Source organism: Taeniopygia guttata, chromosome 7 (genome assembly GCF_048771995.1).
Source record: "Taeniopygia guttata chromosome 7, bTaeGut7.mat, whole genome shotgun sequence".
NCBI lineage: Eukaryota > Metazoa > Chordata > Aves > Passeriformes > Estrildidae > Taeniopygia > Taeniopygia guttata.
This window is the reverse complement of record NC_133032.1, coordinates 33,406,396-33,431,458: the sequence shown is the minus strand read 5'-3', so window position 1 is coordinate 33,431,458 and position 25,063 is coordinate 33,406,396. Positions and strand designations below refer to the sequence as shown.

Sequence of the window (25,063 nt, the reverse complement as noted above, 5' to 3'; positions counted from 1 at the left end):
TAAGCTGTCTCAGTTGCAATTAGAGTTTTCAGATAAAAAAGTATTTTGCATAAGGATGCTGGAAAAAGTTTTAGATATTCAAAAGATGGAATCTGTCCCTGTGGGTGCACATATGCAATTCAGAAACTGGGAGGAAGGATTCATCTGTTGCAAAGTCAGAGGAAGAACTGAAACTCACTTTGCAGTACAAACAATCTTCACAAAGTGAAAGATCTCTTAACATAGTATTATGAAAATAAATATAAATCTTGGGTAGACTTTCCCACTCAGTGGATTTCAGGTTCCCATACAAGGAATGAGCACAAGTTACAGTTTGCTGTGTTAAACAATTCTTCTCCTCTGGCACACAATGGTCTTCACTGAATACTCCTGGCTCTGTGCTATGCACCCCAGACAGCCTTGCACTCCTTCAGAAAACAGAAGTCAGAAACAGGTCCTCAATGCACTTATATGTAAAATGGCTCAGAGGAGTCTGGTGTAGCCACATGATTATCAAGGGCCCTTTTCCTGGATCAGCAGTGGTTGGAAACACACTAAAAGTATTTTTATTTAAGTCTCTTCCCTCCTTCCAATTCATTTAGCAACAGGTCACTTGACTGCCCAAAAACAGTCTTTAAGTGCAAATGCAGGGTTTTATCATTTCTCCACCACTCCACTGCAGTACAGCTGGCCAATTAAATATTTAGTACAAAAGTCCTCAATATTTAATTAGGGACAAATAGCACTCTTTTGCACTTTCCTTGAATTTGAAAACAACCTTTCCTGTTCTACCTACACATGAACATTTAATATAACAAAGAGGTACTTAAAAGTTATTAGAAGTCTGTTGATAAAAATATTACGATGAATTAACATCTTGTCAGACTTCTGTACTTTACAGTCTTACTACTTTATCAAAAAATGGATTAAAATAATACTTTTGCTGGTCTCAATCAAGTAACAAGGAAAATACACTTGGCCATTCAGGAAAATATAGAGGAACTTTGAAACAAAATGTTAAAGATGTCATTTACTCTCTCATAGCACATTCACAGTGAAAGGTATCATTTAAAAAACTTTAAATACATATTAAATAACCAAAACATCATATAAACTTTTTAATATGTTGTAGCTAGTATTTTTTTGAGATTCTTTCTTACTTTGATGACATGCCCAGTGCTGTAACAACAGGAGGTAATTCCACATTAAGAATGATAGCTTCCACCACAAAAAGCTTTAACAACATAGATTGCACCTGTTAGTGTCAGAACTCTTTGCTATTGGGCTAAAAATAATGTTCCAATAATGTTGATTAAACAACTAACACAAGCAGCCAGCAACCCAAGGTATTTCCACCCAGAAAAAGAGGATGAAGGAGTCATTTCAGGACTGCTTCACCACCGTGGAAAGTATTTCCAACGATGAATACCTGAGCCTTCACTATCTTCTATAAAATCAAATTCAAAAGAGCTTCTGGAGGCAACTTTTTTTATTCTAAAATGATAATCCTACACATTGGGAAACACAAGTAATTAGTAAATTATCTAGTACTAGTTGCAAATCAGTTATCTATTTTTCCCACACACATTTTCATTTACATAAATGAAAAAAGATGATACAGGCACTTTGGAACTCTAAGAAACCCTGGGGGTTTAAGTAAAAAAGAAAAAAAGCTCCAAAACCACTCAGTTTTTGCTGTTTCTCTTTGTTCATGTGACATGTCCACTTGTGGTACTCCCACCCCCCAGGCTGCCAGGCTGGTCTGCAAGTGGAATGACAGCCAGGACACACCTGCAACCTGAACTACCAGGAACTGCCAACAACTCTGAAGACATCTTTTCAGCTCAAGAATCAATTATCTTCTCTGAATTCAACCTTCACAACATCAAAGACAACATTAATTTTAACATGAAATACATGTCAAATAACATTAGTGCATCCATTATCATCACCATCATTGAACAGTGTATTATCCTCACTCAATGTCAGGTTCTTTGGAGGGGATCCCTGTCGGAGGTTACTAGGATGACAGAATAATGAGGGAATTGATTAAGAAACACTTGAAGGTAGCACTAGGTCCTTGCCAGCAGCTCTTTGAGGTGGCTTCTCCTCAGACCAGACCCTTGGAAAGCCAAAAAAAAAAAAAAAAAAAAAAGCAGGTTTGGCAGTGGCACTTTGTAGGCAGAAGAAACCAGGGCAGGAGGAGTTTCTCTCCAAAGCTCCAGGAGAGGGATGTGCCCTTAAATGCATCTCCTGCACGTGTCCAGCACTGCCTCCAGAACAGTGGTCACCTAAGACATCTCTGCTGGTAGTGAGCCCCACCTCCCTTAAGCTCAACTGCTTCTCTTGGCTCTGCTGTCTGTATTTTCCTTTTCATCTTACTACTTACTATTTTATTCCAAACAAGAACAATCTTGAAAAACTGTCTGTAAAAACAAACAGCTTACATATAAGGTGATGGGACACAGGACAAGATTTCCCAGGTCAAAGCAGACATCTATCAGACCTTTGGGCTGTTTATTCTCAGGGGATATTTTTTTGGTTGGGGATTTGTTAGGGGGAACTGGGGGGTCTGTTTACTTGTTTGTGTTTTTGTTTTCATCTGGTTTTGATTACAGGTATGAAAGAAGAAAACATGCCTTAATGCCTTTGAACAGAAATTGCCTTATAAGCCAACATATTGCTTATACTATAAATTATTAACCTCTTCCTCCCCTTTCTACTGTAAACATGGTGAAATTACAGAAAAAAAAAAAAAGCTTTGATTTTATTAAGTGTTAACATTTACACAGGGATTTCTGCCACCTGCCTTACTGGAGTTGAAGAACAATCTTCCACACTGCTGAGTAGCTCCCATTTTCTTCCATATAATCAAAAACCATTATTTAATCTCCAAAGTCCTATCATACAGCCATTTACTTCTTCTATTAAAGAAGGTGAGGCCGAACAAATATTCCCAACACTTGGTGGAGAGGTTTGCAATAATCCTGAGCTCCCCACGGGATCTATTCTAGGAGTAGCTCACTAAAACACTGCTCTCCCACACTGACAAATCTCTCACAGAAGATGCTCCAATTCTCAAGTTCCAAGTCACGTGGGGCTTTTAAATTCTGTTTACTACCTCAAAAGATTTCTCTGAACAATTTTATGACCTGCTTCAAGATCTGCAATGTCATTTAGCCCATTCTGGACTTTTAGAGCAATTTTCCACTTGTTTTTAAACAGCCTAACATTACCTATACCTACAACACAGCATGTGATGTAATTGCCATGTAATTGTATGTGCAATTGCTTCTGCAGAGCTGAAGTTTCTTTCCTGTAAATATCTTATAAATTATTTAATAGTATATATTGATACCAAAGTATCTATATATAGTATCCTTATAAATATATTATTAACTCCCTGCTTTACAAGGGCTGGCTTCAGTTCATTCTCATCTCTACAGCTGCTGCCACTCAAGTATTGTCGTGGTCAAAGTCTAAAGTAGCAAGAAGGAACCAGGGAGGAGAAGGTGAGGTGGAAACATGAGCAGACAAATTCCTGAGTCAGGCAACCAACTACCTTATGGATGCCATTAAGCCCCTGAGGAAGTGTAAGTACTTAGACATTCAATTTTTTGCATCCAAAACAAAAGTAAAGCAGAGAAATGATGACAAATTAAACTAAACACAGTACCAATTCCTATCTATTAAATAAGAGTATGCAAATTCTGTTGTATTTTATGTTATCATACCTAATTTGTTTTACTTACTTCAAATATTCATGTTTTAACAGAATAATTACTTGAAAACTCTGGCATAAATACAAGCATATATTTAAAGAAGTTAAAGATGCACCGAAAGAACCTTTCTGGATTAATGTGCAGCTTTGCCAGTCTCTGCTTGTGCTCTTGGAGGAGAGCTGAGGATGTGGCTGTGTGTGCTGTGTCAGCCTGGCACAGGGAGCACAGATTCATCAATCCAGCCACTTCTGACACCAGCAGCAATCCCAGCACACAACAGCAGCCATCACTCCCCAGCAAACACCCAATATTGAGACATAAAAGAGCTAAATAAGTTAAAGACGCTCTGTTGAACACCGAGGGCAGTCAGCCTTGCAGGATCCTGTTTGCTGCCCACAGCATCCCTCACTGCTCTGGAATTGTTCCAAGTATACTCCACAGATCAGACAGAATAGTTCACTTCTTTTTAATCCTAACCAGAAAACCAGAAGTATTTCCTCATTGTTATTTCAAGAGAACAGAATTTTAGAGTCATCCTGTAAAACAAAAAAATACCACATACTGTCAGAAAATGTATTTCTTAGGCTTCCTTACTTGCCCTCACTGAGATGATGGCTGCATTTTTGGAAATGGAACTACTACTGAAAAAAAAAAAAACACCTTCCAAGGCTAGTCAAATGAAACACCTTTGTAATGTAAAAAACATTTCTCTCATAGCAACAATAACTTCAGACCAACCTAACTGGGGCAATTTCAAAGTAGGAGAACACCACAGCGGAAGACCCACAGACTACAAGAGGGGAAATAGGAAGATGAAAGTCTTTTCCTACTTTCTTTTGATTTGCTATAGGTTATCCTTGTAGTTTCAGCTGCCTCAGGAAAACAGGTTTCATTTGTTATGACTTATAAAGCATACTAAATTACAGAATAATAATAAACAATTACAGAAGTCTGAACTTTGTTGCATTTTAAAAAGTGGATGTTTTTCAAGGGATTTTCCTCTTTTTACTAATAAGCTGAAATGTTTAGCATCTTCACACCAGCAGTGCTTTTCCATTTTCTGAAATTATGGAAAGGTTACAGAACACACACATGAGATAACTTTGAAACCCAGAGAGGCACAAGTATATATACACAGCTCTTCCTTCCATAGGAATACCAAGATTTGAGAGTAACTCTTTATCCAGTATGAGGCAAGAAATCAAAACTGCACATCAGAGAATGTTGTCCCTCCCAAGTACTTTTAATATTATCATGCAGAATTCAGTCCCATCATGATGGACTTGCTATCCACTATTCAGTACTGCAAAGGATTTGAGGGTTTCCAGTATTTGGGCTGTGGTGTAGACATGGCATGGAATGAGATGAAGGCTTTCCACACCTTCAAAAGAAAATAAAAATTCCATTTAGTCTTACTTTCAATTATTCTACAAAAGTGTTAAAGGCCTTTGCAAACATAGCTTTTTGTTTTTTAAAGCTTCATTAGCACAAATGTCTCCATCTGAGGCACACACCAGGGTAAGTGGTTTTCCATCTCCAAGTAATTCCAGGTACTAGGGAGTCCACATAACTGAACACTCCAACTCCAGGGCCTTAAAGAACTCAACACAGAGCAGGGGAAAAGACAAAGACTGAAGCACAGCAAGTATTTCTACATAAAATCACAACATTATTTGCCTATGCCCATGCTGTGAATCAGCAACAAAGCAGTCTTGGCTCCAGAAGCCACAAGCTCCCAGCAATGTGCCCAACATTACTTTAATGTTAGGCCACATTAACTCAGTTTTAAACCAGAAATGACTGCCTCGGAGTGCTGCAAAACTAAATCAATCGCTGATTGACTAGTGAGAAGGTCTTGATTTATAGTGTGCCTGAACTGACCTGAAGTAAGTGACAGCTCTGACTAAAACAGAGGATCAGTGAAACCAGAGATTAAGCTCTGTTTCAATAGAAACAGCCTACCAGGATACCTTCTACAAACGAGCAGATGTTTTGATAACTCAGGCTGTGATTCTGTAAATTGCTTAAGAAAAGGATGATATGAAAATCTGGAATATCAAAATAATTATACTAAAAGCTGGAAGCAAACTTTACTCTCGCCTTTTCGTTTTGCTTAAATTCTTTCAAGGCATGTTGATAGTCTATTTCCAGCCAGTGCTTCTATATAGGGGGAAATTTATTTAAAGCTAAGGACGGGACCTCTAGCTTTTGCATTCCCATTTATATCAACAAGTAACCTCATACTGACTTCAGTAGGTTTCAACATTTTCCCATCTTGCATTTCATCTTTTGGATGTGTCCATGAAAAGAAGTGATGAGTGGAAAAAGTGGCATAGAGAATGAGGACAGAGCAGAAAAGCTGTCAGTTCACTGAAAGGTCTTCCCTTGTGGTTATATATCATACACATTTGTCTTACAGAAACTAAACTTTATTACCATAATTTTTCATTAGAAAAAGGATATCCATGTGTTATGGCTTCTTAGAGGTTTTATGGACTGGCTCAGTCACACTACATCAGGTACCTGTCATTGTGACATGGCCTCAATCAAGGACCAGTAATTAGCAATGAGTATTTTAAGTATTTCTGTTTGAAATCACAGTTTCTACACAGCAAGGTACAAGATTCAGTAGAGGAGATGCTTTATACAGAGACAGTCAAGTCACCAAAGTGATGTAAGAAAATAGTTTTATCCTTCTTTGAGGCAAGGATTAATTAAGTAATCACTTAAATATAGGAAATGATACACACTTGGATCTGCAAAGGATCATAGAATTGCCAAGGTTGGAAGAGCCCTTTGAGATAATCTAGTCTAACCATCAGCCCAGCACTGCCACTGTACCCCAAACCACTAAACCTCATCATCCAGCTCCACCTGAACACCTCCAGGGATGGTGACTCCACCACCTCCCTGGGCAGCCTCTTCCAACGCCTGACCGCCCTAACAGTGAAAAACTTTGTCCTTACACCTAATCTGAATTTCCCCTGTCTCTCCCCATTTCCTCGAGCCCTCTCACCTGCATAAATAAAAAGAAAAAGCACTATATATTTTAGTTCACTGGTCACACTAACCTCTGAGTAAGAAAAATAAACTCAATTATAGTTAAAAGGTTACATTTGTCTGCATCTTTCATCACTTGCCATAAACACCAGCATACTCATGAATATTCTCCAGTTAACACTATGGGAAGCATCAAAAATGCAAGAGGAACACTTGACCCCCATCACATCAAGAGAGGCTCCAACACATCACACTAGCAAACCTTCCCATTTTAACCTTTGCAAATGAACGAGGAAGTGAAGATTTTCTCTCATTTCTCCATCCAGGATTTTACTATTCCAGATCTTGTAGATAAATGACTATTTGCATTATACCATTTGAACTAAGCATGATCTCTAGTTTATGTATTTCTCTTTCAGCATGGCAAATCTTTTGAGTGAGGGCACCCAAGACCTGGCAGTGGGTACTCTTGCTCAGACCCAAGTTTTCCGGAGTGTGCAAAAGCTAAACATACTCCCCTCCTGGTGCTCTCAACTTAATGATCAAGATGAATAAAAAATTGTTAGTAACCAAAAATGCTCTCAATTATAGAAAACAAAATACTGCAAAGCATATTTGACCGTTGAACACCTCCAGGGAATTTATTTACAGCATCTTGTCAAATTGAAACATCAACAGTGGTACCCTGAAAAGCAATTTTTTTCCCCATCGCTTTAAGACATTTCATGTATTTTCTCTCACACTATTTTCCTATTGGAAACCCCACTTCACTAAGTAAATCAAAGCCATCATCATCCTTTATTCAAGTATCTTCACAAACTGCTTGCTCCCACAGCATGTACCAAATGTAATGATAATGATTATGGACAGATTGAGTTTATCTTTTGGTCTTCAACGAGATAGTTCATCATTCAAACTTTGTACTATTGGACTATAGCTAAATGTTATCTGAAGTCCATAGTTCTCTAATTTACTCCCTTCTCTCTCTTCTTTCCCCTTCATTGTTTTCTCTTAGAAAAATGGAAACTCTTACAGATTAGGCTTTTCTACTTAAAACTGAACACAATATGTTATAGTCTGGGCACTGCTCAAAGACATAGCAAATATTTTTTAAAAAAGAATAGGAAGCATGTTTAAAATTAATTTTAACTTCTATTTTTGGGCTTGGATCATTTAACTTCTCCTACAGAGTGGTTGCAGTAAGCTAGAAACCACTGATAATGCAGTTTTCCCCCAGTGCAGTCCAGCAGTGTATCTAAAGTCAAGGTTTCCTAACAGCTTTTTGTGAGAATTAAGACATTTTGGGATGTGAGCTATGTCTGCTGGTAAGAACTCATCTTCCACAGGGATAAACAATGGAAGTTATTAGACTCCATATATCTTCAGCTGCCTCATACAAGCTATGTTTTCTCAGTCACAACTTTCTAGGGTTTTTTAAGTATGTGTTCCCCCATGCCAAACCCTGTGGAAAAACGCAACATAGCCCATTACTGTATGTCAGATCAGAATCTGTGCTTTTCCCAAATACTGAAGGACTCTACACACCACTTATTGTAACACAGACTTTCTGCTCTTCTCTTCACTTCTCTTTTCCAAACTGCCCTTACCCCAGACTCAGCTGCAGCAATTCCCAAAGCCTCCCAAGCCCCTGCAGGCCCACACGGGCTCCATGCAGGAGTTCAAACTCAGCTCCCAGCCTTTCAAGCACCAGGCACCAATCTGCTCTGCTGTTCACAATCTGTGTTTCGCTCAAGGCTGAATGCAGGAAGAAAAGCTACATCCATAATCCTTCCCTGCCGAAGCAGACGCCTCAGCACCTCAAAGCACAGAGGATTACATCAAGTGCACGACTCTCCGCTGAAGAGCGTATGTACAGACAACTCAAAATATTCTGCTACAGGTTTTAGGGAGATCAAGAGCAACTGTGAAGATAGGAAGGAACCAAAAATCCCTAATATCCTTTTTTCTGTTCTGGTAACTGGTCTTTTTTTTTTTTTTTTTGTGAACCTACTTTCTTAGTACTGCTCCAAAACTAATGAATGAGAATCTATCAACATCTTTCATATAACCATGCAAAGCATAAAAAACATTGCATAAAAATGCAAAAAACTCTTACAAATAAAACCAATTATAATTTCCTCCATTACAGCAAAGTCATTCAAAACTCAACTACATTAACCTTCATTTCACGCAAGAAAATTCTACTTGGAGAAGTCTGAATACTTCCTTCTATGCTGATGGCTTGTGGACTACTGTAAGATATACATGAACCATTTAGGTTGGAAAAGTCCTTTAATTAAATTCAAGATCAAGAATTTACAAAGTAATCAGAAATTAATATTTGTTATCTTAGAATAAACATTTTATAAACATTTGTGAGATAATGACTGGAGATTCTGTAGTTTCTAGTTCCTCAGGAAGTTTCATGTCTTTGAAGAACGTAAGTCATGTTTCACTCATTACTCTAAATCAGTTAGAAATGAAATTGAGGTCTATTTTTTCATGTTCCTTTTCTTGATCTCAGAGGGGCTTATAAACGTGGCTTTGCTAGAAGAATTTTGGGTTTAATCTCACATCAGATAAAACTTTTTTCTATTTATCTCTGTAAAATTTTGAGGAATAAAGACAAAAAGAGCATGGTCAAATAAAAAATAATGCTGTCACAGCAAAAATGAAAAGTCTTCATGAACTGTAAAGACCTATTGCGGCTCTTGGTGCTTAAACCCAAAAGGATTTTTTCATTTATTAACACCCTGTCCTTGTTCAACAGCATACTAATGAAGTTAATCTAAAGGCTAAATTTCAATTATGAATCACAGACCCGCATCTCTGCTCCCTGATTACTCAGATAATCTGAATTAAGCCTTCTCTCCAAAGCACAATGGCTGACTGCAGATAAAAGTTCCCAAACATCAAAAATATTCAGTCCAGAAGGTAAAAATCTGACAAACACCTGTTTTCACATCCATGCAATAACTCTCTGGCAAAGTAATGATTTCTAGTTACTTGACAGACTGCTCGCTCACTTAAAATATGCTGCACAGGTTTGAACAATAAAAGGAACTGCAAATGTTTAAATCTCTCAGGCTTACAGCCAAGACAAAGTCTTCAGCCAGAGTAAAAAAGGGTTTCCATTTGCTAAAATAATTTAGGAGAAAATGTTTTCCTCTTGAGTACCTACAATGTATTTGTCCTGGAACAAAACCTGAGAGAGCCACCATGGAAAACCAAGATCAGGGAGAGGCTGTGCAGCACTTGGCTATTAATATGCATGACTACAGACCGAAATGTGGTGCTTCATGACGTGCCAACGCAGCTCAAATAAGGAGCTGAAGCTGCAGAACTGGAAAAAAACAAAATATGAGTAATAACGACGACCTGGATCATTTCCTTCCAATTGCTTCTGCAAACAGAAGAGTGATGAAGCTCCCAGGAACACCAAACTGTGCTGCTCCCCCATCTAAAAGACTGATAGGGAGGAAACACTGCATCTGCTTTTTAACAAGACAATAAAAGAAGCTGAAGCGCCAGCCTTTAATTTTTAGCTGAGAGGATGAAGCACTGAAGGACTATTCCCTTTTGGTGGGAGTCAAAGGAACAAGAAGGAAGCAGAACAAGGAAAGCCCCGAGTCTCAACCCAGGGCAAACCTGGGTCACAGAAACCAGAGCCTTCTGAACTATCTCTTGCAAGTGTTTTCACCATAAAGTGTGTGATTTCCAGACAGTACAGCAACTCTGCAGTCAACTCCTCCACTTCTCATGGGGAGGGAAACCTAGAAGGAGTAAATACACCACAACCAATCACTGTCTGATCATCTCTAGGAGCAAAAGCTTCAGAGATTTTCTTCCAAACCCAGGATAACACAGTGTTAAACTCCTGCTTGACACATACTGATCAAGCTCCTTCCCATACTCTAGAGTCAAGCTCCCAGACAGGGAGAAGGCTGTCCAGACTCGCTGCCATTCTACAGCATTAAAATACAGGTCAGCTATAGTCATCCAATTTTTCACTGAGTAAAGACTTTTTTCCTCTTTCAAGTTAATGATGTCAAACATTCACACCCACACCTTCACAGCAGCCACTGCACTGCTGAAGGTTTCTACTGTCCTAAACACAAATATCAATATCTTCAATTCTAGTATTCTTCAGGATATAAGCACAAATAGCTAATATTCCACCTCCATCCTTAGTCTACTGCTACCCCTCTCCACTGCCTTTATCTTTCCAGTACATGTCACCCACTGGGAAGTTACCAGTGCCCAGATGATCCTGAGACCATGAAAATAAATTCTTATCATTAAAAGACTTAGATTTTTTTTTTCCAGATTGTCACGATGATCACAATGTTATCTGTTTGGCAATATTGACGCCTAAAACACTGATACATACTTGGAAAATCATTTGGCAATTACATCCTTCCCAAGCCTAAAATCTTCCATCGTCAAATACCAAATGGGCACTTTGCTTTCGTGTTTGGCTGGATCCTGTGCAAGTTTTCCTCCGTGCCTTAGTCCTTAAATGAGCTGTTTCTCAGCAACACACTCAGAGTTGTCAGCCTGAGCAATAGGCACGGATGTATATGCTTAGCAATATTCTTAGTGGACATTGTCATTCATGGTTCTCACCGAAATACATCTTAATTGAGCAGCAGCATTACACCACAAATGAGCCAGAAAAAAAGGCCAACAATAACGACAGACCACTAGAAATAATCTGTTGCCTTCTGAGTAAACTGCTCAATGCTAAAACTTATTATCTGTAAAAGCACCTTTTGAATCACTTTTGTTTTGCCCTGTGGAATACCTTAATGTTTCCACTAGTAATAAAATTTCTGGCTTGCAATACCGCCCTGGTCTATCAGACCGCAAGAGAAGGGAAAGGAAACAATGAAAACAGGGAAACACAGAAGCACTGTTATTATTAAACCTTTAAGTTACAGAGTTAATTCCAGCTAAACACTTTTATCTGCTGCACTGCTTATATGAAGTGGATGGTTTTTTTCTAGAAGGAAATCTAATTTTAGAACCCCGACATCATACAACTCCGTGGCCATCCATATCTGTACTGACTCCACTTCTGCTACAAGTAATCTGTTAAGCAGCACATCCCCAGCTGGGGACTGTAATTAGGGTGCAAACTGCCATACAATCCCCTTGCCAGATTGATGAAGGAGACCTCTTACAAGGTGATCCAGAAGGCAGTGTTGAGATCATTAATCATTCATCTGTCGAGGAGAATACAAAAAGCTCTGCCACCAAGAGCATTACACTGCAGAAGTATCTTGACAGAACTAACTCCTAAAAAAAAAATAGTGAACTTTTAATTAAAAGGTCAGGCATTAGTTACTGTATTATTTTTTGAAATTTTGGATAAATTCACTTTAAAAAAACCCTTATTCATATGTCAGATGGAATTTGACACTCCTCCTTTGCTACTCCTTTTAAAAGCTTGATAATGATCAGCTCAGAGAGTTTTTAGCTCTGCAAGCAGCATCCCCAGATAGTAAACAAATATAACAGTAATCTACAGTGCAAGCTTAAATACCCTGCCAGGCTGCCAATATTTCAACCTGCAACCATTTGTTTTCAGGGATATAAATCCACAGAAAATGCAAGTGTTTTCAACAATGCATAACTGCAGACATTGTTAGCACAAAAATCCAGTCAGCAGGGAGAACGCCAGATCTTGAACACCTGCCTGATAAGGCCATAAGTCTTGGCTCTGACAAATATCAAATGAACTTTTTTTAATACACTTACTACAATTAAATACTTCAAGTATTTAAAGTTGAGTTTAAGCTTAAGTGTTTCCCTTCTTCACTGTTATTTGATCCAACAAGCAAGCTCACACCATCCTTAGAAAACTCACAAAACTACAGAGAGAAAAATGCAAAAATCAAGAACACTGAGGTACTCTAAGAGTGTATTGAAAGAGCTGGAAGTATTGGATACCACTTTTTAACCATCTTTTGTATGTGACCTTATGTTTTCCTTACCACAGTCCATCCCAGACCCTCAGCATCAGAAGTCTCTTAGCTTCATACTCCTTTCACCTGAGCCCAGCCTCAGGAGAAAGGGGAGGAGGTGAACTCCTTTCCCTCCCCTCCCTTGAACTACCTGGGATTTTATAGAATTGCCTAGGAGACTTCTGCTGTTTCAGAAGCAATCAAAATCTATCCTATACAACCATCTACCAGACTAACAGAAAATATCTTTTCCTGTAGAATGTGCGATAGGGAAGAAACTTAATCCAAACACATCATTACATAATCTAACAGGATTTGCTTACAAAATCTTAAATCTATCCCAGTGAAGGCAAGCTCCTAGAAGTTAACAAAAAATAGTCAGCAGGCAAGTACTTTCTCTTATTTTAACTGAAAAAGCCAAATCTAAATCTTCTTCAACAGATCATCAAGAAGCATCTATGAAATCAAGAGAAGAAAAAGAAATCTGCCACCCATGGCTATGAAGTTAAACAAATGTAAATACTTTAAAAGCATTCTTGTTTGAAAACTAAGATAATTTCCCTTCAACTCTTCTCATTCTCTAGAGAAAAGAGGGTTTTTCCGAAAGAATGCAGCAAGGGATGCAAAGCAAATGTGTAAGAAAAACCCAACAACATTCTTAGCATCAAGTGCTTTTACAACAAGGACTCCTTTGAAAATCTAACTGTAGATAAAACAAAGCTTTTTGTTTATTTCTTCACCACTGAGTTCTGATTTCCAAAACCATTCCTTGCATGAAAAAGCACATAAGTAATCTTCTGAATATATGAGTGAGAGAAGGAAAGCAGAAATAGCCTCATTATCATTATACAGAATCTTACAGACAGCTGTGGAATCCCAGGCTCCTTAAAAATTATCACCATGTTAAAAATGCATAATCCATTCCAACAACAAGTTCTATCATATATCACTGATTCCCTCAATATTTACATTTTTCCAACATAGCCTGAACTAATGATAAGAGGTCAGCAACAGTAGGAGCATGCATAAGATAATTCATTTATTCTGAGGCACCCTATCTTTTTTAATTAGAGTCAGTAACACTAAAACACCACCTAAGAGAATGGAGCGCAACTTGCAAAGACAATGGTTCAAACCCGAAGATTACAAATGTGGGAAATCAAACGTGGCATCATTTGCTGAAAGGCTGTGATAACAATCACAATAAAGAGTTAAAAGCTTTTAAAAATAAATTCTCTGCACTGGATGGGCCAATGCAATCCAGTGTGCACTGCAACATCTAATCTTGCTGGTAAGATTTCTTGCACTTTGATCTTGCTCAATGGAATAAAAAGTATTAAACACAACACACAACTGAAGCAGCACTGCAATACTTCAGAAGTTACACCCAAGTAAATTGTATCTTCATCTTATTTTGGAGTAACAAACAAAACACCTCCCCTCCTCCCCTTTTTGAGTCTTGCTGTATCATCCTTTACTGACATTAATATTGCTCTCCTCCTTAGGCAAGCCCTGAAAGACTCTGATCCTTTATATCCTTTAAATGGAGCAATTAATGCTGCAATTCAGAGTTTCTGACCTTTAACTCTCAGTCCCAGTAGTGTTATTCAGATTTTTCTTTTCAAGTTTAGTAGAAAATAGTAACTATTTGTATCTTCCTAAAGGCAGACAGGCATTAATCCTAACCTCAAATTGGAGTCCACTTTGGAAAAATAATTTCCAAATTTTTCACTTCCAAATGTGCTCCTCTGCAGGATCAGATGCTTCCCAAACTTGGCCCTTCCAAACTAATGCAGTTTAGGTTCTGCCTTCCAGAGGTGTTTTGGCAAAACACTTTGAAAATGCTTTCATGGAAGTTCTGCATGCCATACAGCATTCCCCCTCATCATCCTCTGCAGGAGGATGCTTATTGCTATGATTATTTTCAGCGAAGCCACAGAGCCAAGTTCCATTTTCTTTATTCCTGCTAACATCACTCCCCACTCAACCTTCCTGCCTCACATTTTTCCCCACAGCTTCTTACTCAGCTGCCCTGTTGCTTCTTTCAGAAACGTTCATAAAGAGCATCCCAGAATCAGAATAATGTATCTACTATTTACTGTCTTCATCTAATCTGTATTTGAAGCTGTCAAACACAGAGGCTGATTTGATACCGTGACAAACCAATAGAGCATGCCATGTTAAAAACTGCCCCACAAAGCATCTAGCATTTTCTTTCCAAAGAGTAATTAAGATATGGTAGTCTTTTACAAGGTGGCAAACACCTCATACACATATCCCAAAAGAAATATATATATATATATCCTGTTTATCCCAATCCCTCTCTCAAATTTAAAAAAAAAAAGAAAAAAGAAATCTGATAATTCTAGTCCATCAATACCTTTCTGCTTTAAACTTTCCCTGATAAGAACTTCATTACAGCTCATCTGGAAGACTGACAAGCTGATATTTCTCTAGACCCAGAGAAAGGGTATTCCACAGTCAAGACTCTTCCAAATAGCCAGGGAAAAAAAGTTATACCTATTTAAACAGCAAGCAAGACAGGCTCAGCTAGAGCTGCACAGGGAAGGGGCAATCAACTTGACAGTAAATGTAATTAGTGTTATAATTCCTGCCAAAATTAGACATGATAGAAGCAGATATAACAAACGAATTTGACATGATATATTACCACTGATGTTCTTAAATATATAGAGGCTTTTTGAAGGATGGGAGTAGGGTTTTACAGATTTTTAAGGGGAAAAAAGAAATCCTGACAAGCCTCTATCATGTCTGTCTCCATCCTGTTGCTTGTTAAACGTCTCCTTTCTGGCTCTTATTTCCTTCACAGTCAAAGTGGCACAAAACATCCTTTTTTTGCTGCAGATAACTAAAATCGAAGTTGCATCATGTCTCCTTTTCATACCTTTTCTTCCCTCCCTGCCAATCAGAGGCTTCAAGCCATTTGCTTTCTGAACACATTTACAGTCCAAATCCATTCCTGAACAGCAGCTCACTTGCTTGCCTCTCTTGTTCCCAACTCACCAAAATTCCATCACATCACAGTTCCATTCCAAGCTGCCATCTTCTCTTGGTTGTCACTCACACATCCCTTTTCCCTGGTGCCAATATGAAATTTCAATAGAATCATAGAAATATGGAATGGTTTGGGTTGGAAGGGACCTTAAGATCAGCCACTCCAACCCTGTGACGTGGGCAGGGAGCCCTTCCACTTGATCAGGTTGTTCAAAGCCCCATCCAGCCTGGGCATAAAACCTAATTTACAGCAGATACTGAAGAAGAATCATTCCCAGCTCTGCCCCGAAGAAGGAACAGGAAGATAGAAATCCTCAGTTCTCAGAGAGCTGGATGTGATTTGGCTTCTCTGTTAATGAAACAAAAAAAATTTAGAAAAAGGGAATAAAGAAGTGCAACACACCCCACACCTCCCTTCCCAAAAAAGAAAAAAAAAAAAAAGAACTGAACTAGAACTGAATGCTTATTTTGCTTTTGCCTCTGCTGGAAATCAACACTAAAGCTTTCATTTAGTCAGCCAAGTTTTATTACAGAAAAATTATGGCTTCGTTTCAGGGAAAATTAACCTTTTGCTTATTTTGTTTCAATTTCCATTTTGCATCAAGGTTTTACTTAAAAATACATCGCAATGTCTAGACAAGCTTTCCAAGTTCCTAAATCATCTGACTTCTGAGACAGCGACCCTTCACAAGCAATGTGCTCTCCAGGGACCAACCTTGTGTCCTCCCCAACTGGAAGCTCTGGGCTGCTTCATTTCCTGCACACCTGAATTCACCACCAAAGTACTTGAGATGGAAAAAAATCTAGGCCAGGCAGAGGTATTTATGACTTTTTTTTTATGAGGAAAAGTTTAAAAATTACTTTACCTGAAGAAGTAAGTCTTTAACTGGACTTGTCTTTCCTATTGCAGCAAACACTGAGCATATTGCTGTTCATCTCCTGACAAATTACTCTCCAGGAGAATACAAATCATCTGTGCTGAGCTTCACAAAGGCTCTGGAAGAGAGCTCTGTTTCAACCCCCTAGAGACAAAAAGCCAGCCACAAAACAGACTCCATCCCAGTGGCAAGCCTCCCTCGCTCATAAATGCCAGTTTAAATCCCATTCATGAACGGTGGGATTGCGCTCACCGTTATTGTGCCACATCCTCAGGTTGCTCTTCCATCCATTACAGTTGATGCATTCTCTGTTTTATTAACAGTAATTTAATTCAATATATATTCTTACACAGGACAGGTGATCTTTCTGGCTATTTCAAAACATTTCACAAGACGGAACACAGATAAATTTTTAAACAAGACACACACAGATTAAAAAAAAGCACAAGAAGAAATCCTATTGCATGTTTCTGTTAGGATGACTTTGTAAAATAAAGTTTGCTGTGACTGTCAAGCCTCCCACCACCTAAGTTTCCTTCCTGAATAAATACCAAATAAATACCAACTAAAAATTGATGCTCCATAAACTGCACCATTGCTGGAGAAAATAGCAATCACAGAGACTTCTGCTGCCTCCTTTACCAAAGGTGTATATCATGTTTACTACAGATACCTGAAATCAATTACAGAATCATAAATATTTGCAGCCTACAGCTCTCAGAAGTGTTTCAGAAGGCATATGTTAATGCCCAGGAGTCATTTCCCCCACACCACAGTGCCCTCAGGATCTCTGCTATCTGCTGACATCAATTTTGCAATGAAAACCCAGCAATTCAGTTAATACAGGTACTTAAGCAAAGATAAAAACATCTATCTAAAGACTCGGTACCACTATCCCGTTATACATGGACATAAAATTACATTTATATATATATATACACACACACTTACATATCCCATAATGTGCTGTGGCAACTTATCCTCTCCACAAATCCCTGTTGAACACACAGCAGACAGAATTCCACACTGCTGTCACCATGTGCTGAAACAATGCCAGTGTGAATTACAGGTTATTGTGGGAGATGGATCAGAAACAGCCACAATTATACCTAACGAGTGAAGAGATTGTTTCATTTATCTTTCTTTTGGAAGGCTATGCCAGTCTGACAGATCCAAATGGCACATAGTGTCTTTCTGTCCATTCCTGGCAACCTCAAGACACACAAGGAATCCCTCCTTGCTCCTAACAAGGCTGGGATCAAAAGTTTGCCACATTAAATTATCCTACCTTCAAACTTTCAAAAATACCCACTGTTCCCTACCAGAATATCCTTTTCCTGCACAAACATTTTCTGTTTAAGCAACTGAGTCAGGAGAGTGACTATTTCTCCACTTTCTCGTAGTTTTTAACTACCTTTAAATCTTCATTCCATCTGTAAAACCCTTTTCCCTGTCTCCTGCTTCATTCTACCCTTTCAGATCACAATGGATACCTCATCACACTGTAAACAGGTTTGCATATTTTGCCTTTATCAACAGAGAGTCTGCACAACCAAGGGACACTAGAGCCACCACGGGGACAGCAGCTCATCTTGTGTGGGATTCCTTCCCCACCTGCCTGGGATGTGCATGGACACCACACATCACACACACATCCTGGCCCTGCATCACTAATACAGCTTTTTGTTTGCTTTCTTGGAGGCCCTCAAACCTCTTTCCTTACCCATTCCATGCACTTTCTCAAAACAGCTGCCTGTTCTATCAGTGCAGATGGTGTAAGAAAAAAAAAAACAATCCCCTTTTAAAGTAGCTACCTTATTTTCAGACAAAAATATGAGAATTAGCTAGAAAGGACCGAAAAGAAAAACTAAGATGATTTTCCAAAAAAAAAAAAAAACCAAAAAAAAAAACAAACCCACAGAAGATTTTGTTTCAATCAGAACAAAAGCTTAACAAGTAAAAATCACAATAGAAAGGAAGAACAACTAAAAGCATTCCCAACAAAAATGATACAGCATGTTCTTAATACTCAAGTCTTTTAACTAAATACAGAAGAAGTACAAAAGAATGCCTAAAGATGACTCAATAAGGAAGCATTCAGAGCAGAAAGAACATTACCAGCATGTTCTTGAGAAGCTCGCCAGTCCAAAGCACTGTGTTGTTTTGCTCTCTTGTTCCAAACCAGACTGCAGACAGTGGGCACTTGTGCTTAGACACAGAAGTAAGGTAGGACAGGTCACCAGTGACTCAGAGGCTGGGGCTCTGCAGCCTCACAGAGCAAGCAGAGAAACCTGCCTTCCCTGCAGAGTTCCTGCTTCTAAATGACCCACACAGCTCTCATCCTCTGGCACAAACTCCTGCATGGTTTTTTTCTTCAAATAACCAGTACTTATTTTGCCTGTGGTGCTTTATCTGTTTCCCCTCCCACAACACCCACATCCCCACCGTAGAAGCAGCTCTGGATGAGATGGGATGCCCAGCTTCCAGAAGGAGCCTGGCAGAGCTCAGCACCCCTCAGCTCCACCTTGGTGTCACCTGGCAATCACACCCCCATTTCACACCCCACCTTCACGCTTACAAATAACAGAAAAGATGGAATGCAATCCCAGCTAAAAAAAAATCAGTATTTTCAAAGTTCACGTTAAGAAATTAAGTGATGTGTAGGCAAAAACTCAACAGTGTGGGAGGACTCAGAACACACAGAGAAACACACCACAACCACCACAACTGCACAGAGTTTGGCCATGAAGCCTGATGCCATTGTATCATAAAACTCAGTTATAACAAGGCATGACAGCCCATCCACAGCTCCTCAGCTTCTCTGGTTTAGAGAAAAAACACACAAACTCTCACCCCAGCAGGACTCTCGATCCTCAGCTGCACCTGGCAGCACTGGAGCCTGTGAACTGCTGCCAGAAGCAGACAAATTTTCATTTTCTATTACCTTAACAAACCACAGAGCAGCTCTGTCTTGTGAAAACAATGTTTTCCTCTCACCATACTGGAACAAACCCACAATAATTCAACAAAGTTCCTGAAAACTGACAAGCCAGACAGTTTTTGAACACACTTTGAGCCAGTCCATTGGGCCAGTTTCCCTCACCTACAAAATGCCCAGAGAAGTTCCCTAAACCAGCTCTGTGTCAGGCGGCTCAAGAAGTCAGGTTTCTGCTTTCCCCCATCCACAGTACTGAGCACAACCCATTAAAGCACAGCACACACCTCTAATGGGGAATAAAAAACTTACCTCCCTGAACAACAGCCTGGGGGCATTTCCACCACCTCTTTAATCTGCAACTGCATCCCTGTTGCTCAGCTTTCATAATCCACTTCACTTAAGGTATGGGGGTGCCAGTAGTGGTGCAGGGCAGGGAAGCAAAGCAGACACAGGTACTGTGGTGTCAGTGAAGCACTGTCAACTCAGGGTGATTTATTTTTTGGTATTTTCTTATCCCACTCTTTGCTTACAGCCTGCAAAGCCACACAAGCTTAGTTGCCTTGGACACCTGAATGAAACCATTCACATCATAGCACATCTTCCACCACAACCCATTCACATCACAGCACATCTTCCACCACAACTCCCCTGCTCACCTACCAACAGGGAGGCAAAAGCTTCCAAAGTACAACCACCACCTGGGTTTTCCACTGCCCAAAACCACCCTTCATGACTACCTTTGTGCTATTATTCAGCACCGAGCTTGGCATGGGGTACCTGCAGCATCTGGCACATTTCTCCCACCCCTGTTCAGGCTCCTCATGTGCTCTCCTCTGCTCCCAACCACTGGGGTAGCTGCTGTGCCCAAGCACTAAAGGAGGAAGTGTCTAAACAGGCACAAGAGCTCAGCTCATCTGAAGGCATGTAATACACTGAATACTGCTTAGGTTAAAAAAAAAAAAAAATACTAAGGAGCAAGGAGACCCATGAGAATGCCCATTTCTCACTCAGAAACCCCAGAAGTTCTGTGCCACTAAAGGCAGCAGCCCGAGAGCCTCCACCAGTGCAGCACGTCAGCAAACACGCGGCGTGCGATCTTATCGGTGAGGCTTTCTAGTGAACAGACATCCCTAGAAAGCAGTCACTACAAATACTGTTTTCCTGAATATCATTACTGATCCAGAAGTAATGAAATAGCAGTTAATATGGCCCCAGGGTACAAATCAACCACCTACCCTAATGCATACAGATGGAGCTTAACAGCTCTTTTGGTCTTCCATTACCAGAGTGAAATGGGATCTTTGAAACACCATTGAGGCAAAGCAGAAGAGAAAGTTTACTAATGAGTGATGTTTACTTCTGATTCTTCAGAAAATGCTTCTCAGTGCTGTGATCTAAAATAAAATTCCTCTGTTTTCATGTATGAAGATGACTAGACGCAGCTTCCCGTCAGAGAGCCAAGATAAAAAAGCAGAGCGTACAATCTCCTGCTCTTCCCTTGTGCTGCAGAAAAGACTGCTGAGAGCAGTGTCTCGATAACTTTTGTAATAATTAACAATGAAAACTTTATCCAGTCCCAACAAAGCAAGCAGCAAAACCATCACAACTCACAGCAGGGTCATGCTCTCCTTGCTGATGTTCACAGCAGTAAAAGCAGCAACTTCCACAACGCTAAAACCAACTCAGCACTGTGTAAGGTACAGACAGGCACAGAATCCCCCTGATTTCATACTCAGGGAAATTCAGCATTAACACCTCGAGCCTGCCCCCACAACGACACAAAGTTGTGCATTCTGAGCTGGTCTCAGCCCCATGGACCAGCCAAGAACCAGCGGAGCCCACGCGCGGCTCCGCGCACACCCCGACAGAGCCCTACGTGCCTGGACTCCAGCACCTCACTTTAATGCCATCTCATTACCTCAATTCCACTGGAATCTTTTCAGAAGCTAACAAGCTCACTACTTTTTTCAGTTTCCAAAAGTTTGAAGATTTCACCATGCAAGTTACTTGTGTGACACAAGGCACAAACAACAGCATCTCTCTGCCATCACATCCTCTCATAGGTACTTTTAGTAACACCCAGTTCTAGCAGGTAGATTATGCCACTCACCTGCACACACAACAGACATTCCCTGTACAATTTCTTCCAAAAATTACATCCTCAGGCAATCAATTCTTTAAGCTGATTTTCTGTTTTCATTAGAGAAATTCACCAATATATTTCAATTATACCAAAAAAAAACCTGGAGGCAGTGGTCAGCAAGTACTTTTTTATGACCCTCATCTATTCTTTTAAAAGCCTTCTACAGAAACGCTCAGGCAGGCACAGGAGTGGGAGGGAGAGGAGGAGGAGGAAAGGAACAGCATTACAGAGTCCTCATCATATCTTCACATAAATAAACTCCAAACTCTGTATAGTTTGACCTTGAATTAATAATAATACACAAAAGAACGAACACAAATTAAGAACGAGCGTTCAAAGTAATGAATGGTTAATGAAACAGCGTATAAGCGTGCCTTGTTTAAAAACACGGATCGAAGAATCGACGGAGGGAAAAAGACAACCCAAACACATTGCGATGCTGTGACTGGGGGCGGGCGGGCAGGTGGAAAAGTAGGGGTTTAGAAGCCAAACCTGCGCGACAGGGAGCCCGGACCGGCCGCGATCGCCCTGCCCGCGGCAGCTGCGCTACTTTGAGCGCGGCTCGGCGGAGCGGAGTTGGCGGCGGTGCCCGCACCGAGCCCGCGGCTGGCGCTGCCCGTGCCCATCCCAACTTCACCTGGCTCACGGCGGCGCCCCGCGCCCTGCCCGCTCCTCCCGCGGGGCCAGCAGCGGGGCGCTCGGAGGAGCCGGACCAGCAGCGAGATGCGAGATCCCGACCGGAGCGCTCCCAAAACCGCGGCAACTTCTGCGCGGCGCGGCGCGACCCGGCGGCTCCGTCCGTCTGTCCGTCCATCCACGCACCCACACCCCCGCCCGCGGAGCCGAGCCCCCGGACCCACCCTCTCCCCCGGCAGCGGGGCGGCCGCACCTCCTCGCATCCCGGAGCGCGGCATGGAGCCCGGCGCGGCGCGCTGCGGCGGGAGGTCTGCGGAGCCGGCGCCGCGGGCGAGCGGGGCGGGACGGGCGCGCAGTCCCCGCTCGGCCCCGCGGCGCGGAGGGGCCGCGGGCGGAGCGAAGATGGAGGAGGCGCGGCCCTGCCCCCGCCCAGCCCGCGCGGAGCGGCGCGCGCGGCGCCCTCTGCCGGGCGGCGGCGGGACAGGGCCGGCGCTGAGGGCTGAGGGGAGCCGGGGAGCCGCTCCGGCTGGCAGCGCGGGGACCGAGGGCTTCACGGGCGTTGGTAAACAAGCGCTAGCGCTAAAAAAATAGTCAAAGGTGAATTTTTATGGTACGCTTGCCCCGCACCGAATTGCCAACACCGCGTTGTCACCGATCCCCTCGCGCTGTGCAGCGCTGAAGGTGCTCGCGGTGCTTCTGTAACTCCAGGCAATCACAGAATTGCTGAACCGATTGGGTTGGAAAAGCCCTCTGAGATTAGATTCCAACCTCTGATCGATCACCACCGTGTTAACCAGACCATGGCACCGAGAGGCTTTCCTCAAACACCTCCAGGGACGGTGACACCATCCTGGGCAGCCCTCTCCAATGTCTAATCACCCTTCCTGTGGAGAAATTCCTCCAAATATCCAACCTGAAGGTCCTCTGCCACAGCTTAAAACCACGTTCTCTTGTCTTGCCACTTGTTACCCAGGAGCAGAGCCCAGCCCACACCGGGTGGGAGTTGCAGGGACCGAGAAGGTCTCCCCAGCCTCCTTTTCTCCAGGTGAGCCCCCCGGCTCCCTCAGCTCATCACACCTGTGCTGCAGAACCTTTCCCAGCTCCGCTCCCTTCCCCGCACACACTCCAGCCCCTCAATGGCCCTCCTGAAATGAAGGGCCAACAACTGAACACAGAATCACCATCTCTGCCCGTGGAACACTCGTCCCATTTAGTTTCAAATTCATCTAAGTCATATTTTTGAGGGAAGTAATTAGTGCAAGAGATCACCAAACTGGCGGAAGTCCTCAATTAAGGAGAGAACATTTATCGATTGCAGGGAGGTTACTGAATCCATCACTTTTTAAATACATGAAGTGAATGATCTCAGTTTACTTTATCTGCACTATTTCAAAATTCAAATAGGTATTATTCTGCAGAACTTTTTTTTTTTTTTAGACAGTCATTAAGTTTAGAAGTTATTCAGGAAAAATTTATGCCTATATCTAGCTCAGACCAAAAGAGGTGACTGTGTATGCACAACGAAATTACTACAGTATCTATCCCTGCTCTTCACACAGTTCTTATTCCTGTTAAAGAATAGAACATCCCTTGTGTGTTAAAGAACCTGAGGGATAACCTACTCAGGTTTTGAAAATGTCAAGTTTCACTTGGACATTTTCCATTTAACAAGAACAACATATATAGTATTTTAATGGACATGATTGCATCATCTGTGATCTTTGGTTTATTTTCTGCTTACAGAAATATTAAATCTTCATGCAAGGATTGTTCAAATCATTTTCAAACTCAAAATGAAACCATAACTTCGTGTAGTAGATGCTGTTTAAAAAAATCAGTGTTTCTACTTTCAGAGAGTTCTACCTTACAAAGATGGGAGACAGAAGAGTAGAATTTAAAGCAGAGAGATGGATGATACATATCATAAGATATGAAATCCTGATCAGAGATTGAAACACAAACTTCCTGTCTCCAGGTTCAGCCTGTCCCATTGCTCTCACGAATTATAAAATCCTGGACAGTTCCTGGGGAAGCACAGCTCACCAGAGATTGCACACAGCTGGTCAGGAGTGTTCCAAAAGAAGCTTTGTGAGAAAATTTGTATTTGTCAAAGTGCAAACACTTGGCCAAAGAAGATTGGTTTTAAAAAGATTCTTTTTCTTGGATCTTTGCCAGGTCAGAGAGCCCTACCCCCAAGACACAGTGGCAGAGGGCATCCACAGGGCTGCACCCAGCCCCAGCTTCACTGCTCTCTTTTTTCACATTGAAAAAATTTTAAAGGTCTCATTTTTTGCCTGATACAGAATGGAAGACACTTCTTGAAATGTCAGGAGTTTTTTGCAAGTGACACTTCCTTTTTCCTGACTGGCTCTGGACTACAGGCAGTTACACTCTCTTTGCCTCCTCACAGCCCTTGTGTTGTCTCCTAAAAATAGCCCCATTTTGCCCCTCGTGCTTAATCTGGAGTTGGAGCATATGGGGAACTGCAGTGCTGCAGTTCTTAGCTTAATTTGCCAATGCAGAGTTTGCATTAATGCAGCTAATCCAGCATCTGGATATGGGAGCCTGAACTCCTCCCTGCAGTAGCACTAAGGAAAAGAAGAGGCAGCACAAGAGGGCAAGAGAGTCCTTGCAGTTCTCCCACCAGCTGAGTGCCAGCTCCCCTGATCAGCCACATTTTGGCTTTGATTCCCTTTCTCAGGAATTTCTCTTTCCTCAAAATATTAATGGATGACTGTATATAACTAAGAGATGTGTAGGAAATTAATACAGAGTGAATATGCAGG

At 41.2% G+C, this 25,063-nt stretch overlaps 1 protein-coding gene across 3 annotated transcripts in view; it reads right to left on the bottom strand.

The window, feature by feature from the left end:
* The window catches only part of THSD7B (thrombospondin type 1 domain containing 7B), a 296,770-nt gene extending 274,095 nt beyond the window's left edge, over positions 1-22,675 (bottom strand). The window contains exon 1 of one of the 3 annotated variants that reach the window (XR_012056843.1): positions 22,531-22,675. The gene's annotated coding sequence lies outside the window, so the exon portion shown is untranslated. Of the gene's footprint in view, positions 1-22,501 lie in introns of all 3 variants that reach the window. The other 2 variants (XM_030278109.4, XM_072931724.1) reach the window with 2 other exon arrangements.
* Positions 22,676-25,063: the final 2,388 nt, after the last annotated feature.